This window comes from Microcebus murinus, chromosome 24 (assembly GCF_040939455.1).
Source record: "Microcebus murinus isolate Inina chromosome 24, M.murinus_Inina_mat1.0, whole genome shotgun sequence".
NCBI classification, from domain to species: domain Eukaryota; kingdom Metazoa; phylum Chordata; class Mammalia; order Primates; family Cheirogaleidae; genus Microcebus; species Microcebus murinus.
Window position 1 is genome coordinate 6,759,919 of NC_134127.1, and position 13,264 is coordinate 6,773,182.

Consider the following 13,264-nt stretch of genomic DNA (forward strand, 5'->3'; position numbering starts at 1 on the left):
CTAGGAGTGGGGCTTAGCAAGAGGGGACACGTTTGAGTTCGAGCAATAACATCTGATGTCACTCAAATATCCTCCACCCAAATCCTAAAAGAATCTCATCACAAGTACAAGAGAATGTGCTCGAAGTATACTGGGGGGGAGGGGGAGGATGAAACGGATTATGACAATTTTAACAAAAACTTCACATTGATATTCGGAAGACACCTCACTTCATCCCAGAGAACACACGTCAGCTGCGATGAAATCAAAGACATACATGTCTCGCAGACTGAGCATGGATTGAAGATGAGGGTGAATGCCGTGTGTCCGTCACTCGTCTAGGCAACATGCTTTTCAAAATATGACAAAGGCCGAGCCTGGTTACAAAGCCTCTAAAAAAGAGAATGTCTACACACACACAACACACCCCTACAAAAACCACTGCACGTGTAGACTGCTGGCTCACAAAAGCTATCACGCGTGGCTGCTACTCACAGGACCAGCCTCTGCTCTGGCTCTCTGCCACCAAGAACCTAATTCTGCTCCAAATGAACCAATTGTTTTAACTTGCCGATCGATGTGATCTGTTGGCCACATTCGCATTACAAGACTCAAAGGCAATTTTCCAAAGCATTAAGTTGTTCTTCATTCTCCTTCTAATGGCGGTGAGCACCTCTCTTTTATATTTAATTTTAGTTCAACCTCTGCCAGGCTTCAATTAACCTAAAGAACAGTGGTTACCGTGCCCCTAAATGTGTAAACTGTCTTGTCTGGGCTGATGTACTGTGTAACTCTGAACAGCTCCTATGTGGCTTCTCAGAGCAGCACATATACTAAAATTGGAACAATACAGAGAAGATTAGAATGGGCCCTGCGCAAGGATGACACGCAAATTCGTGAAGCATTCCATATTTAAAAAAAAAAAAAAGAAAGAAAGAAAAAGAAACAGACACAAACGAAAGGAGAGTATCACACCATGGTGAACGCCAATATCTGGCACACGCAGACATTAGAATGAAAAATAACTAAGATGTATATATTAAAGAGTAGTGAAGGCTTAATGTCCTATCAGAATGGTCACAGTATTAATTCTAGTGAAAAGATTAATATTTGGAATAGTGACACTATTTTCTACAGCCAAAATGAGTAACTGATTCCATTTAATATTCAAGGCCACGGATACAGATTTTTCTATCTAACTTTTAGTTGTATCAAATACCATACATTTGAGCTTTAAAGTTCTGGATTATATAGAGCTGTAATATTTAATATATGTTATAATAAAACATATTAGCATAGAAATAATTCAGTGTCATGGCTTTCTATTTTTCTTGAAGGTAAGTTGTTCATTGAATATTCCTCTGCAATATTATCGCTTCATTTTCTTTTGACAATTAAGCCTGCTCCAACTGAAGTCCACATACAAACTAAGAAATCACGCACTAGAAAAGGGAAGAGAAACAGCCTATCCACTCGAAGATGAAAATAAACCTTGAAATCCCATAAATCACACCAGTGTTTTCACATTGACTTTTCAAACATATTCATGGGAGGGGGGGAAAAAAAACAAAACACAAACCTCTGCAGTCCTATCGGTTTTCATTACTTCCTACATAAATATATATTTAATTAGCCATTATCATTTAAATAGTCTCTCACCTGATATGCAATCCTACAGGAAGAAAAATGATTATTTCCACAGAGTTCCTCTGTTAGATTCTACTAGACTCACAGTCTTTGCCTGTTACCCCAAAAGCTAACGTTCTCTTACCTTTCCCCAGGGGAATACATAGACTGGAAACACAGCAGCAGAGAAAGCAAAGGGTTTTTGAAGTCGGAGAATTTTTTTTTTGTTCCTCTTTTAAGAATTTCAGCATGTTAAAAAAAAAAAAAATCACTTGAGATTCCTCCAGACAACGCAGGTGCCACGACCTGAGAGGTCAGGATGGCCTCTTTGCAAACACGAAAGGCCACTCCAGAAATAAAACATGCAAATCTTCCTTCTCTCTCTGCTGGCTGGTGATGCTCTTCCCAAAGAGATGACTCTGCTTTTTCACTTAATTTTTTTCCTGTCAGGTCTGTATTAGAATCATAAAATCCCTGGTTCCTTACTTTGGACATTATCCATTTTATTAGGCACTTTCATGCATGAGTTTTTTTATTCAGTGTTTGAGGTAAAAAAAAAAAAAAAATCTAATATGTGTTTCATATCCTCTAAATTTTTGTGAGCACACAGAACATTTAAAATAAAAGTTTATAGCAAAGTCCCAGAGATATAAAGTTGGCATATTGTGTTTCTGAGCACACAGCAAGGTTTACTCTTCTCTCAAAGCCTTACGCTGTCACAGATGATGAAAATTACTTTCCCCGAATAAAAGAATCCCTCTCTTTAAATTAAAATGAAAGCGGAATCAGAGGGAATTTACTAAGACTAAGACCCGTTATTCAAATGTATTCAGAACAGAGAGAAGAATTTTTATTCCTAGAACCACACAGTAGGAAACTTGCCTTTACAGGTTCCCTTGGAAGGGTGCAGTATTTTCTAGCAGGTACTTCTTCCCTCATACTTCCGCTATTTGGTGTTAGCTTATTTTCTCTTCTGATGCAAGCAAAGGGGGATCATGGAAAATTCTAGAAGAAGCTCATTAAAGGAAGACACAGCGGGTCAGGAATAAACGCAGGCATTATAAAATATAAACAGAACCGCAGTCAAATAGTAATATAACTACAAGTATTCTTTTCAGCTCACACAGGGAGAAAAACGTACATGTTTAGGTAAACGCCTATGATTTTAGCAAACACAAAAAAGTTAATACATAGATTAAACTTTGCCATAGTTGAAACATTAAATGTATTTGACTTGCACTGTATAATCCTTTTGGCATTTACTTACAGCAAACCCATTACCCAATAGGCTACAGGTTTGTGTAGGTTACCAATATATCATTTCTATATATGAGCACATAAACACACTTATGTAAGTATTAGTACTTTTGTAGGGCATTAAACAGTAACATCACAAGGACATCATTTCAGACTTTTAAAGCTTGTGCTTCTTAAATAAATTCTGTATCTGTTAATGCTACCATTTTTTGGCCAAAATGACATACCCCTTTCACCTTGATAAACTGTAAGTGATTTGAAGCATCAAAGTACTAGATAACCACTCAGAAAAGCAAAAGATTCAGTGCAGTGAACCTCTTTACGAGACTGTGGTGGTTGGAGATGAAATTGTAAATGGGGAAGTGTAGATTGCTTTGATTTAGAAAATCGTTGCCATTAAACAGTTTACAAAGAGCCTAGTGTCTCTGCATCATTATCCTCGATGTGTCAAAGTCAGCATTTTCACAATATTTAAAGCACTCCCAACTTCCTCATAAATATCATTTAGATTCCGGCACAGCCCTGCAGCATCTCAGGGGTGATCATTGACAGTCGTCTACAGTGACACAGTAGGATCACCTGCGCCAGAGCAGGAGGGCCTGAAATGAAGACACAGGGGAAGGCCACATTCTCCCCAGGCAGGATCAGGGAGACCATGGAATTTCACTGTCATGTGTGACCCAGGACCCCAAGGCCATCGTGTTCGTGTGTGGAGAGTCGCCCAGAAGGTCAGCTGGGCCAGATGTGTGCAGCAGCATCTTGCTACTAGGAAACTCAATTTGGGATGAGCAGGTGGCCCATGTCCTGGCACTGTCGTTTATTCTGATTTGCTTTTGTGTTGGAAGAGGCCCTTCCTGCTTTTAAGAAAACAGAACCTAACAATCATTTTTTCCTATCTCCCTTCCTATTGGAATCCCAACAGAGCCCTTTCGAGTCTCTGCCTCCCACAAGAAGGGACTGCTCCATCTGACACCGGTCACAGCCTTCTCTGAAATTCTCCGGCCTTGCTCAGTACGGGAGGCATCAATTTTGATAGGCAACGGTTATGTAACCTTAGGATGAATCCTTCATGAAATCCTTGCATAGGTTCGTAGCTTTAAGCTGTGAGGATGATAAAAGTACTCTGTAAATGGAATTTGAAATCAAATTAATTTATGTTCAAAACCACAGTGCTCCAGAGTGTTGTATACTGCGTCTCCTTGTTTTTGAGGCTCTGAAAAACAAGCGACGGCCACTACAGAGGAGATGACACCACAAGCACTGTGTGGCAGCCACAAGGTAAAAGGGAATCACTTAGCAAAGATTTTTAATTTGTTTGTTACAACTGCAATCCTTCAAATAGCAAATAGAAAAGCTAAGTGCATTAAAAATAAAATGCCAAACTTGGAAATATTTCCCAGGTAAATGGATAACTTCTTCCACCCATTCAGCTCTCTTACAAAACATCAAGACTAAAAACCTCAATGAAAAAAAAAAAACACAAAAAACAAAACAACAAGCTATCAGTAATTCACCAAATTAAAAGAAAAAACTGCATCATACAAAGTATCCAATATTAACAGAGATTGATGAGATCAGATGTTTCCCAGGGTATTTATTATTTATCTATCAGGTTAACAAGCATCAAAGTGAAATGACAACCTCTAACGCTTCTTGCTAAGCAACAAGAAAAAGAACACGTGATGGAAATAAAAACACAGATGGGTGTAAATTAGAGGAGGACTCTCTTTTTCATTTATCAGAGATTTGAGGCAGGAAAGAAAAAGAGGGAAACTTGACAGACCAAAGGAGAAACAGTATTTTTTGACTCCTCACTAAAAACAATTGTCATCTTAATACACTACAACAGTGATTCTTCCAGACTGGCAGCATCAATGTCACCTACAGGCTGGTCAGAACCACAAATTTTTAGGGCTCACTCCAGGCATACTGAATCAGAAACGCTAGGGATGGGGACCAGAATCTGTGTTCAAACAAGACTTTTAGGTGACTCTTACGCACACCAAAGTTTGGAACCGCTGCTCAGAAGACCACAACGTTTCACACTGTAGCTTGTATAAAATGCGGCCAGAGGTACCTGTTAAAAATGCTTCTGAAATCTAGCCAGGTGCGGTGGCTCATGTCTACATAATCCTAGTACTCTGGGACGCCGTGGCAGGAGGATCCCTTGAGCTCAGGAATTCTAGACCAGCCTGAGCAAGGGCTAGACACTGTCACTACTAAAAATAGAAAAAATTAGCCAGACATTGTTGGCACACACCTGTAGTCCCAGCTACTCAGGAGGCTGAGGCAGGAGGATCGCTAACCCAAAAAGTGTATGCAGCTGATTAGATTCGCCAGACCAACCCTGGGGTCTCTCCCAGTCTCCGTGGACAATGGATTCCCAAGAGCGTGCCTAATGACCCCTGTTTTTCTATACGTATCACAGAAGACCGTACCCAACACCTTTGAAATCAGAAAGCAACGAGGCAAGCGATTTTTACAAAATTATTATGTGGTCGCCCCATAGAGGATCAAGCCCCACGCAATGAATGAGAGGGAGCATTTAAGTGCCGAAAGCATCTGTCTCTCCTTCTGTCTGTCTGTCCACAAGGCAAGTTCTGACCTACCTGGGTCGCTGAGGTCACAGGGAGAGAAAGGTCAGAACTCAACAGACCTGGATCGCTGAATTTTATATTATTTGCAAGATTCCTATCTTTGAGCTCTACCGGGCCCTAAAAATTCCATGAAGGGCTTTGTTCAGACAGCCAATAATCTGAGGGGTGGGGTTGAGAATCACTTCATTGCATTAATGGCAAGTTACCTTTTTCAGAAGATTACAAGATTGATAGCAAAGAGCCCTAAACAAAGGGGGTAAAATAGAAAACCTACATTCTACAGAATTGATACTGCAAAACATGCCATTTAGACTACTGCTAAATTGTAATATCTGACATTTTGCCCTATTCTTCCCAAATATAGTAACGTTGAAAAAAAGGAAAAACACATGGTTATTTCATAAACCATCTATGCAACATTCTTTTTTTTTTCTTTAAACTTTCTTTGGTCTCATAAAGCTGAATTAATTATGATTGTCTCATTTTAAAAATATTAGCCAGCTGCTGCATGTCTCACTATTAATTCCATTTACACAAAATGTGTCACATCTCTAGCCACTTGTTAATAAGATGTCTTGCTATTAGTTATTTCTCCTATCAAAGATGTGTCTTTTTTGCCTAATTTACATGATTATTAAGCATCTCCACTTTCTTCTGAGTACTTGTGTATAGGTTTTATCAAGGTAACAGGCTAAAAATTGTTTTAAAATAGCAAAATAAGACAGGAAGAAGTAGAGTCAAAAGCTGATAGCATATCCAATCATCAGTTCAATCAACTTTAAATTTGTCCCCACTAAAAACAAAAATCCCTCTTTCTGGTTTTGGCTGTTCTGTTCATTACCTTGCTACCTGAAAGATATCTTGAGTGACAGGTAAGAATTAAAATCCATGTAACATGCAACTCTACTCAGACAATTTTTATTTAAGTAACTCCTGACTTTTTTTTTTCCTGCAGCTATAATAATATATATCAAAAATTGGGTATTGGCTGTCTTAAATTTGACATAGTTTTGAGAATATATAAAATTTATTTCTAGATTATAATGGATAAACTCTAAATTATAACAATATGAATAGAAAAATTCAGAGATTTTGCTGAGTGTTATAGTTCCTGAAAACTGAAAGATATGTTCGTGATGTAGTCATATAAACATAGAATATAGTAGGTGACGACTATCACAGACAACTGGTAGTAGGCCAGGGTATATTCCTAGGTTCTGAAATCAGCCACTTTTAAAGTATGGAAGATTCGATCCGAATTAGGTTTCTGAAAATATCTTTCACTCTCAGGTAGGTGGATGTTAAAAGACTAGATCTTAGACCAAAATACTTTTCACCCACCTAACAGTAGATTTGAAAGTTTTGGCCTCTGATCTTCAAAGCTGCTAATAAATCAACAAATCTTTATGCCCTTTCTGCAGCTATTATATGAATCTCAACTCAAAGGTTATCAAATCAGAGACCTCGTAGTTCTCCATTCTCTGAACACTAATGGAGACATTATCACTTTTTTCTGCCAATTTTATGTCCCAAATGACCAAACACACATTGCAAAGAGGTGGCCATGGAATTCTGGACCTGGGGACCAGAGACAAAGAAGAGACAAATTCTCTGTAAGTTGCAAATGGAAGATTCCAAATGATCCCTTTAAACCAGAGAGATACTTTCTCTAACCTCATCTGCGACCTTATTGTTTCCATCCACACTTTATAACTTCCAATGTGAACCCTCAGACATACCAAACTAGTGACCACATCGCAAGCAAGGCAAGAATTGCTAAACAAAAACCCAGAGTAAGAACAAGTCTGTTCCACACACAACCATTTGCTATGCAGCTCATCTGGTACTCAACAGTCTACAGTCTCGGTCCATGATTCTGCACAGGGAGTCCAGTACCAAGGCATTCTCAAATACATTTCTATTTACAATCAGACTCAGAAGTTTTCTCAACTACTGTGACAAAGTGACTTTGTCTATTTTTGTGGGAATGGCACCAGGCTAGGGTTCTTTGGAAAAATCCTCTTCCCATCGTCTGCCCCCTCTTCCTTGTCTTCCAGTATAGGCACATTCTTCTACTCTGATACGCTGTCCACGCAGCAGCACACAACTGCTCCTAAACACTCCACACCTCTCCCCACATTTCCATGCTCCCAGCGTGGTCTGCTCCTTCTGCCTGGAATTCCCTTTCACCTCTGGATGCCCAGGAGAACTCCTAGTCATCCTTCACACATCAAATCAAACATCAGTTTGTCTGCAAAGGCTTTGCTATAAGCATGGATAAAAAAAAACAGCAGAGGAATTAAGGAGCCCCACCCACACTGTGTTATTCGAAGGACTACCATGTGCCCAGCCTCGTAATATTAAAATTGGGCACATCATACCGTAATTATTTGCTTATTTCTCTATCTTTTCTACTATTTTATGAACTCACAGAGGTGGTGAGTATTGAGAAAGTGTCTTCTCTTTACTCTTTGATCAAGACAACCATTAAGCAGAAAGTTGACTCTCAGTAAGTATGGAGGCGGGAGGGGAAGGGAGGGAGGGGGAGGGGAAGGGAGGGAGGGGGGAGGGGAAGGGAGGGAGGGGGGAAGGAGGGAGGGAGGGAAGGAAGGAGGCTAGGAAAAAAGGGAGGGAAGGAACAAGGGAAGGGAAAGGAAGAAAGAAGTGAAGGAAAAAGGGAATAGAAGGAAGGGAAAGAGGGAAGGAAGGGGGAAGGAAGGAGGGAAGGGGAGAAATGGATGGATCCCCTTATATATTTTCATAGCACCTTGTATTACTAGTTCAAAGGTAGAGTTAGGGCCCCAAGGCAATATACTTTTTGCTACGTCAAACTATTAGATGGATCTCATCTCTTTTCTAAGCTCTCTTTCTTTTCCTCTTCCAGCTAAGCTATCAGAAAGCCATTTTAGGCATAAAAGAAAGGTATAGAAAAAGTTACTGTTCAGATATCTCGTACAAAGTGGTACTCGGTAAAATGCCCCAAAGAGAGAAAGCAGCAGCCCAAGGTACAGACAGATGCACACTGAGGGAACAGGGAGTGGGATCAACTACCTGGCAGTTTTCAAGGGCCTGACCCCTTGAAAGGAGGACAATGGGACTGAGGGCCGAAGGAGGACAGGTGCCCTTAAGCAAGGCCCAGCAGGGCAGGTGCAAGGGAAAAACGGACTCAGCCACAAGCCAGAAGGCCAGGAGGAAGGAAACCAGCAGAGAGGAAAGCTGTGAACACACTGGAATGTGTTAAAACGTGAGCTGGGAGGAAAAGCATACTAGGAGTGAAAGTTGGGAGCTGGATCACTTCCCCTTCAGAAGCCTCCCTCCCTCTGCCCACAGGCCCAGTGCCAGCCCCGCAATGGGTCTTCAGTACTCTGGTCTCCAGCAGAAAATCTCTAGGGGCACTGGAAAATCTCAATATGATCTGATGATCTGGTTTTCGAATCTCTCCTAGGGAATCAAACACTGTTTTTAAGGCAAATGATCTCTTGGGTCTCTTTTGTTTAACATATGCACACACACAAAAATTGGTTTAAACGAACATTGCTGAAGGTGTCACTGAATTTTAAATACACAATCATACTTGTCTATTATTTATTAGTTGTTCAGCATAAAAGGAAAGAACCAAAAAACTCCCTAAAGAATAGCAAATTTGACAATCTCAATAAATTTCCCTTCAGGGAGACTGGCATTTAATACCCTATCATGTGAGAAATCTCTAGTGAAATTTCTACATCCCAAGGGAGAATTTATTACTTTTCTGTTAAATGGTCACTTACCTCTCCAGATATTAGGTAGAAAAAAAGACAGACATTCAAGCAGACCAAAGGAATGAAAATTGGGAGGCTTCATTTTGCATTTCCTTTTCAACCTTGAAATAGCACTCTCATTATGAACACTGTACAATAATTTTAATATAATCATTTGCATTCTGCAAACACTTTAAAGCAATGAAAAAACAAAAGGCAAATTAAATTTTTACTGTATGCCAATCAATTCGGATAATGCAGAAATGAAATAATATCCCAAACACAAACCTTAATAATTTATAACTGTGACATTAATAACTAGAAATACGATTACCACTTCAGAAATGTTGAGATTAAACCAACAATTGACTTTCTTCTTGGCTCTCTAATTTGGGGTTTTGTTTTTTTGAGAAAAGGAAAAATAACAGTTTCTATATTTGCACAGAATGAGGATTTAATAGTTTTTCCGACAAAAATGATCAGAAGTTGAGTTTGAGAGAAAACATTCTACTAATAGCAACTTACTGAAAGAAAGCAAAATTCAACCTCTGCCGTGTCCCACAGGAAAACACTAAGGAGAACTACCCACGCTTTGGACCATATTCTCTTCACCCAGTAGAGAAAATTGACTGCTTTCATGATGACCGCAAACTGAAGTCAATAACCCACGCACCATCTCGGCAGACCCACTGAATAGCCTAAAATACTAAAAATGTCAGTACTGACCCAACGTGACTTTCTTATGTCAGAATGAAAACGTTTTGTTCAAAAGCAAGATCTAAATAAGGCACTACCCAAACAAGTTTGCTCTGAGAACCCTCAAAGAAAACAACCAATTTTTAATTCAAAAGATATGAGTAACACCCTTGGAAACTCCTATCAAAAATAATCCCCTGCACACTAGTAGGTAGTGATAGGAGGGGTCACAAATTTATTGAAGACACTAATGTCTCTTCAAGTGTACATCAGAAAAAGACAAAATTAAGATCACTCCGCAGTGGAAGTCTATGATGTATTATATCTGAATTTATAACCACTGCAGTATTTCTAAATCACCGCTCTCCTATGACGGGGTCAAAGCATTTTGAGTATTACTCAGGGAGAGGCAGCTAAACATATAAATAAATAAATACGGAAAATGCAAAAGACGGACCTGACAACACAGTTCGGGGGTGACTGGGTAGCAATGGCTCACCCACATCTGTTCATCCAGCTGCTAGTTGAAAGGACAGAGAGCAAGTGACAGCTTAAGTGCAGCATTATAGTTAACTTTGTGTAAAGCAGTGCTGAGACAAAAAAGAAAATCTAAAACAGTAAAACTCAAGTAGAAAAACAAATCACTTCCTGTGTCTATCTGGGCTTTGTGTTTGGAAAACCATCTCTTCCAGAGAGAGAGTCCTTTGTCCAGGTGCTATTCCACAGTTGGGACATAAAAATACATCTGCTCACTATCCGTGTCCAGACCAGTTTCGACAGACACAGGGGAAGGTGGCGGCTCAGCCCTGACCCTGTCACTGGTGACGGCCTGAGAGCTCAGCTGTTTCTCCTATAGTACAACACCAGGCTGTTTTTTAGGATTCAGTCCCAGAAGGTAGCAGCATCGAATCTAGACACCCAGCGAGATACCTGCACAAATGCAATAAAAAACTACACCTCGGCCAGGTACAGTGGCTCACGCCTGTAATCTTAGCATTCTGGGAGGCCGAGGCGGGTGGATCGCTCAAGGTCAGGATTTCGAGACCAGCCTGAGCAAGAGTGAGACCCCATCTCTACTAAAAATAGAAAGAAATTAATTGACCAACTAAAAATATATATAGAAAAAATTAGCCGGGCATGGTGATGCATGCCTGTAGTCCTAGCTACTCGGGAGGCTGAGGCAGTAGGATCGCTTAAGCCCAGGAGTTTGATATTGCTGTGAGCTAGGCTAATGCCACGGGCACTCTAGTGTCTGGGTAACAGAGTGAGACTCTGACTCAAAAAAAAAAAAAAAAAAAAATCTACACCTCTCCGTGAGCAACCATACAATTCTGCATGGGCACAATGAACGATGATTTCAACTCAATGTTTAGATTTTAGGGAGTGCCGGAGTGGTAAGGGAGTGTCTTGTCACGTAATTTGTCACAGAATCATAGAACTTTTGAGCTGGAGGCCAAATGCTCCAAGTGGCAGAGAGGTTAAGTGATGCCCCCAAAGCAACAAAGCCAATAAGGAAAGTGGTTTTAGCTTTCAATCTAGAGATCACTCATTAATTACCACCCATCATCTAAAGCTACCATGCCCAGTCCCAGGGCTGAGGACCAGTATGGGTCATATGGCCTGCTAGGAATCAGGTCACACGGCAGGAGGTGAGTGGCCAGGATGAGATGCTTCACCTCTGTTTACAGCCGCTCCCCATACCTCCGCCTCCTGCCAGATCAACGGTGCCATTAGTTGCAGGAAAACAGCTCAGGGCTCCCACTGCTTCCGCATTATGGTGAGTTGCATAATTATTTCATTCTATATTACAATGTAATAACAATAGGAATAAAGTGCACAATCAACGTAATGTGCTTGAACCATCCCAAAACCATCTCCCCCACCTCCCTGACCCAGTCCATGGAAAAACTGTCTTCCATGAAACTGGTCCCTGGTGCCAAAAGGTTGGAGACCACTGATCTAAAGAATTGCAGGATCACATTTTCCTATCTCTTCTATCACTGACCTTCAACATACATATATACGCAGATATTTATTACTAACCTTATTCAATTGATTACATATCCTGTGCATTTTAGTATTTGAAGAGTTTTTTTAGAAATTGAAATCTCACTTCAATCTATCCTTCCAAATCTGACTGCTTAGCATTCTGTGTTTTCCATTAGCTTAATCATCATGCATATATCTCATGTTACAAGAAAACATATCTTATAAATACAGAGTATTTATTAGGACCACTCTTAAGCAGCACAATGAGATAATTTTTTTTTACATGAATGGATTTTCCTGAGATTTAAGCAAAGCTTAGAAACTGGAACACTCAAATTTTTGAGCTTTTAAAATGGTTAAACTTGTTCAAAAAGTGTTAAGATTTTGAATGCTTACTATGAGCTAGGCATAGTGTTAAGTGTTTTTTTTATATGAATCATATCATATAATCCTTCTAAAATTATCTGTGCTTTAAATATTACCTAACAGGTTAAGGAAATAATGCAATGTCATAAACTATTATAGTAGGTAATATTTACTACAACAGAGATTTACACTCAGGCAGTCAACATGCACCTAGCACACGGCCCAGATATCCCACTCCTATGTACATGCCCAAGAGACTGAAAGCATATCCCACCCAAACAGATCTGCACATGAAGGTTCACAGCAGTTTTATCTGCAATAGCCAAAAAAGTGAAAACAATCCAAATGCCCATCAGTTAGTGAATGGACAAAGGCTATCACACATACATACAATGGAATACTACTCAGCAATAAAAACCAGCAAATTACTGATACATGGATGCATCTGAAAACAAAGGGAGGCCAGGCTTCGTGGCTCATGCCTGTAATCCTAGCACGCTGGGAGGCTGAGGCAGGGGGATTCGCCTGAGGTCAGGAGTTTCAGACCAGCTCGAGCAAGAGTGAGCCCTACACATCTCTACAATAAATAGAAAAATTAGCCAGGCATGGTCAACATGTGGCTATAGTCCCAGCTACTTGGGAGGCTGAGGCAGGAGGATTGCTTGGAGCCCAGGAGTTTGAGGTTGCTGTGAGTTACGCTGACGCCACGGCACTCTGGCTCAGACAACAGCAGCGAGTCTCAAAAAAACAAACAAAAAACCCATAAAACTTAAGTGAAAGAATTTTGACCCAAAAAAAAAAAAAAAAGGCACATATAGTATGATTCCACTTATTTGAATTTCTAGAATATGTAAACTGATCTATAGTAATACAAACCATATCACTGATTGCCAGGAAAGGATTACAGAGGAGGGAGGGATGGATTGGGGAAACTGCTGGAATGATGGATATGTTCATTATCTTAATTATGCTGCTGGCTTCGCAAGTGAGTATATTGGTCAAAATTCATCAAAC

The 13,264-nt window shown here is 40.1% G+C and overlaps 1 protein-coding gene and 1 non-coding gene across 5 annotated transcripts in view; one reads left to right on the forward strand and one right to left on the reverse strand.

Moving 5' to 3' along the window:
* Positions 1-13,264, reverse strand: part of UNC5D (unc-5 netrin receptor D) — a 536,775-nt gene that overhangs the window by 426,986 nt on the left and 96,525 nt on the right. The gene's annotated exons all lie outside the window — the stretch shown is intronic.
* LOC142864286 (U6 spliceosomal RNA) lies at positions 788-895 on the forward strand. The gene has a single exon (XR_012914811.1). It is a non-coding gene; the product is annotated as a U6 spliceosomal RNA (small nuclear RNA).